This window comes from Cricetulus griseus, chromosome 3, assembly GCF_003668045.3.
Source record: "Cricetulus griseus strain 17A/GY chromosome 3, alternate assembly CriGri-PICRH-1.0, whole genome shotgun sequence".
Taxonomy (NCBI): Eukaryota; Metazoa; Chordata; class Mammalia; order Rodentia; family Cricetidae; genus Cricetulus; species Cricetulus griseus.
Genome location: NC_048596.1, coordinates 135,793,082 through 135,798,483, shown reverse-complemented (window position 1 = coordinate 135,798,483; position 5,402 = coordinate 135,793,082). Strand labels below are relative to the sequence as shown.

The 5,402-nt window shown below is 35.1% G+C and overlaps 1 long non-coding RNA gene across 1 annotated transcript in view; it reads right to left on the bottom strand.

The window, feature by feature from the left end:
- Positions 1-1,178: 1,178 nt before the first annotated feature.
- LOC118238578 overlaps positions 1,179-5,402 on the bottom strand; it is a 4,982-nt gene continuing 758 nt past the window's right edge. Inside the window, exons 1-3 of the long non-coding RNA XR_004769176.1 lie at positions 5,140-5,402; positions 3,917-4,928; positions 1,179-3,145 (exon numbers count right to left, since the gene is read on the bottom strand). The exon at positions 5,140-5,402 is cut by the window's right edge and continues 758 nt beyond it. This is a non-coding gene — a long non-coding RNA (uncharacterized LOC118238578). The remainder of the gene's footprint in view (positions 3,146-3,916; positions 4,929-5,139) is intronic.

The window sequence follows — 5,402 nt, the reverse complement described above, 5'->3', positions numbered from 1 at the left end:
AAACAAAAGGGCTGAAATTTTACTCTGTCATTAAATGGTAATTTGTGTAGAGTAGCTTCAGTTTATTGCCTCGTTCTGTAATGCTGAACACTCCCACTTTGGGGCTGGCACAGTTGCCAATGTCCATGCGTGCTTGGGCGAGGTCAGAATGACATAGCAAATCTTTAAATATCAGAGATGCACTCTTGAGGCCCCTTTTCCCTCTCTTCCCTGGATGAATGCACAAGTAGGCATCTGGTGTAAACCTGGTTGGTGGCTCAGGTGTGCGAGGACTTTCCTAATAAACCATCTGTTATGAATCTAGTTCTGATTTCATTTGTTCCACTTAAGGTTGTTTTATATTGTAGGGGGGAAATGCTGACTATGCACACTTGGGGACTGGCACAGGTGACTCTGTCCATACTCACTTGTGGGCATGGTCAGCATTTTCCCCTATATCTTTCATATATTAAGAACAAAATCCTTGTTCTTCCCAAACAAAACTTCAGTTTTGGTGTTTCATCTGCACTTTGCTTCTACTCAGCCCAAAGTTTTCATCAGATTGCCTTTTCCCATCAGGTGCTATATGTTTTATATAGCTGATAGACAGGTCTCTGACTTCATAATCTCTCCCCTATATACTCAAGCCTGTAACAAATCTGTTTTCACTTTGTTTAGCTTGCTTTAAACAAGTTGTAGTGAATTAGTTATATGCCTGCGATGATACTTCTGTGAAAAACAGATATTTGAAGAAATGCTGGTTGGAAAAGTAAAATAATCAACCCATATTCAGCCACATCCAAAAGACTGGATTTGCCCTTATTCAATAGAATCAAATCCTTTTATATTAGACTGTAAAAGTAAAGTAACCAAAAAATATATAATATCCTATGATTCTAATTTTAAAGGACTATGGGGACTACATAAACATTACTTGAACAGTTATTTCTGCAAATCAGTTCTGTAAGGACTCAAGAAATAAACCTGAAGAAAAATAGAAAGACAAAGGATGATAAAATGACCAGGAGATTATCATTTTATATTTACTCCCCAGAAGATTTGATACATATAAATGTATGTGAATGTATTAAAAATTAAAATTGCTTGGGGAGTACAACTCCCAGAATATATATATATATATATATATATATATATATATATATATATATATATATTCTCTAAAAATAACTCTAGGTACATACAGTTGTTAGCAAGAGGGGGGGTCCAACCAAGAGTCTACTACAAGAGAACTGTCTATTAATATTGCACTTGGTTTCTCCCAAGAGGTGACAGGTAAATCCATTTCCCAGATATAACTGAATCTTAGATCAGTTAAGGGAAAACAGTAACAAGTGTCCAACACCGTTACAATACTTTTAATGAACAGCATGGCAAGATATTAAAAATGTGTCAGAGGCCTTACAGCTTGTCAATAACTTCATCTGCCTAATGGTATCCAAGGCTTGCCTAACTTTACAAAACTTCATGCCTCATAATGCAAAACATCAAAAGTCATTTGAGTATTAACAAAATAGCACTTAGACAACATTACCACTAATTTCATAAAACATTGTAATCAGTAATTGCATTACAAATTGTATCCTTATACCCAAACAACACTAATAGGTTAACCCAGGAACACTAATAGGTTTCAGGAGATTCTGTTTATATTGAGTGTGTGTGTGTGTCTGTGTGTGTCTGTGTGTGTGTGTGTGTGTGTGTGTGTGTGTGTGTGTGTGTATTGTGTGTTATCACCAATAGTAATGAAAGGGTCATGAAATGAAAGTGGAATGAGGAATACACAGAAAGGGTTGGAGAGATAGAGATGTGGAAATTATGTAAATACCCAAGCCTTCTATAAAGCACTTAATTTCTTAAAATAAATATACAAAACAGTAAGGGAATTAGAAGAAGATCTGAATTCAGCAGAAGAGTAGGATGAAAAGAATTGGGATGAAACAAACAAAACTCATTTTTTAAATGTCAGAAAATTACACGTATTATGTATGGAATCATACTTAATAAGGCTGGCATCATCTCAGATTTCTTGAGTCAAGTGATACTCTTGCCTTGGCCTCAAAAACATGGGGGACTTCAGTAGAATGCATATGTATATAATTGATTCCCTGACTAATTTTTAAAATACCTTAATGGCTTTTGACATTGGAACTAGGACATTTTCTTGCGTGTTAAGAATTTTACCATTGAAGTATACTCAAATTGGTTCTGGAAATTATTATAAATATTTTAAATATTGATCAAAAAGACATCTTCACAATAGTTTATGACAAAGTACTAGTAAGTTTCCAGAGGTAGAGTGTCACACAACCAGTAATCATAGAACTTGGGAGATAGAGGCAGGAGGAATAGTAGGTCAAAGGCAGCCTCAACAATGTAAGATTGAGATCAGCCATGGCTGAGATACACTTTGAACCTTGAAATTCTGAAAACAGCTGTTCAAATTCATTGCAATGTTTCTAAAATAATGAAGGTTCCTGGTTGCTTTTGACAAATGAGAAAAGGGGTTAACAACCCCAAATCTGTTTATGGTGACTATGTTTCTCTTCTGTAAAATATCCTTCCAAATTAAAAAAAAGGAAGATTATTCTATGATGAGAAAAGACTCAGCAAACCATGTCAGGTACACAACTGGAATATTGTGAAATTAAATGAAAGGTAATACCTAGAACCTAAAAGGTATAGTGCTTTCCCAAGAGTTGAAATGGAAAGATACAGGTGGACTTCACATCACAGAACATTTAGAACACTGAACTTAGGGAAATTTGTGGAGAAATATGAACATTAGGTGTTTCTGTGGCAAGAAATATAAGATATATATAGGTGGAAAGAATAACATGCAATTTCCTTAGATCTAGTAAGACATTTACGAATGTATGTAGTTAAAATATGGTAAATATATTATGCCATGTTTGTTTGATGTCCCTGGGAGGCCAGCCCTTTTCTGAGGGATGATGGGGGATATATCTCAGAACAAAATGCTAATGCACAGAACAATAAAAAATTCATTAAGATTTCTACACATGAAGCTAATAGCGAAATATAAAAGGAAGAAAGACACTTAAATTATAATGCGGGCAGGTAGGTGTGGTATCTGTGTCTTCGGTGAAAGTTTCTCAGGAGAAGTCAGAAAAGGAAGTCCTCAGTTCTTCAATCAGAGAAAATCAGGAGCAAGATGATGAGGTCATGTGTCAACATCATGGAAGGAAAGAGAACATATTGAGATCCATTATTTAGTAATTACACACACACCACACACACACACACACACACACACACACACACACACACACACACACACACAACACACACACACATACACACACACAAACATATATATATGTATATATATATATATATATACATATATATATAAACCAGAAATCATTTTCATATGATTTATGAGGTCAAAATGAAGATTAAAATAGCAAATTAATAGATAAATCATATTTATATTTTTAAAAATGCAATATTCACAAATAATGAACAGATTGGATGAAGTGGGCATTCAGGTTGCATTATGTGCCATTCCTTTGTCCTAATTATCAACAAAACTATAGAATATGTACAATACCACCATTAGTCTGGTATCAAGAAAATTTCCTGAAATTGAACACAAAATTAATGGACTCCAATTACATTGCTTATTTGTAAAACATACTGAAATGTTACAATACACACACACACACACACACTCAGAGAGAGAGAGAGAGAAAGAGAGAGAGAGAGAGAGAGAGAGAGAGAGAGAGAGAGAGATATGCAAAATTGTTTGGAATAACTTTCGGGTTCTAAATTATCCTATGCTTATTTTCATCTAACAAATGCCAAAAGGCATCTCACGGTTTTTTTCTATTTCTCTAACTTTTAAACTTTTACAAAAGAACAACATTTTTGTGCTGAAACCCGAAAAGGCACTAACCATGGTCTCTTCCATCACCACAGGATACACAGGGCTCCTTCTCTATGATTCAACAACTCATCTCCCAGTTCACTGCAATCAATCACCAAGAAGTTGAGTGTCCTGCAGCCCACAACCATGGGGGCCTCAGTGTTGGCTGTCAATGCAGCCTGCTGATAAATCTCTGTTATTCTTTAATCATTAACTCAGGTAAAATCTTTTCCTTTCAAGAACTTTGATGCTTTTGATGACTGGTAATCTTGCCAGCATAAAGCAAAACGGATTTCAGGAAAAGGTATTTTTGGATTTACCTATGTGAAGATAGGAAAGTGTAAGGTGTATGAAGTTCTGGGAATGTAAGTTACAAAGTCTGAGGATGGAAATGTCTAATAAGTTGGATAAATGGAAGTTATGGAGGTCAAAGAGTTTAAGGTATAAAGGTCTCAGTGTGGAATGTCATAGAGAGTAAGTAAGGTGCCTGAATTAAAGTCAATGCCCAGTAGGTCAGCAGGAAGCAGTCTTCAGAACTCTATTCCCTTATTCCCTAATCTTTCATCTCTAACACACCACCTTTTTAATAATAAGAAAAGGTGGGAATGAAAGAGTCACGCATTACGCTTGTCTGGCCCTGTTACCTGGTGGAATCCACTCAGGAAATTCCCAGGTCAGTAGAAGGTTTCATGAGTAATAGTTTGCACACTGTTGTAAGGACCCCTTTAAAAGAAAGAGCCCTGCACACTTACTCTCTCTTTTGTTTTTTGCTCTCTGATCTCTCTCTTGCTCACTTCTTTCTCTTGTTCTCCTGACCTCTCTCTCTGTTCTCTTACTCTATTATCTTGCTCTCTTGCTCTTGCCTCCCTTAATAATCTCTATGGTTAATGAATAAAATGAGTAGCTTAATATGAAACCTACAAATAAAGTAAGATTTATAATACCACAGGGTAGGTATGGTGAGCATGTCTTCAATGAAGCCTTCTCAGAAGTTGGGAAAAAGCATTTTATCCATGTCTGATACTGAGATTATCATGACCAGCTTGTGAGATCGTCCATCAGTATCATGAAATTAGAGGGAAAATTTTGAGAATAAATAGTTAGAAACAGTAAAACATATACATTTAAACAAATATTCATTCTGACATGATTAGTAAAATCTACACAAGTTACAGAAATTCCCAAATTACTAGACAAGTATTTTTAATATTACTATTAATGTAGTATTCACAAGCAAAATAGAGATTACATACAGTGGGCTTGCAGATCTCCATATGTGTTGTTATTTGTCCTGATGAATAAATATTATAATATTTATATAGAACCATGAGTAATCTAGTGTCAAAGAAATTGGGCTGAAAAAAAAAAAAAGAACAAGTCAGGACCATTCCACTCACACTTCCTGGAATGTACACTACATACACACCTTCACACACAGACACTTGTATAATTACAAAATCATATGACATAAATAAATCTCTCAAAATTATCATTTACTTATAATCACTCAACTCAC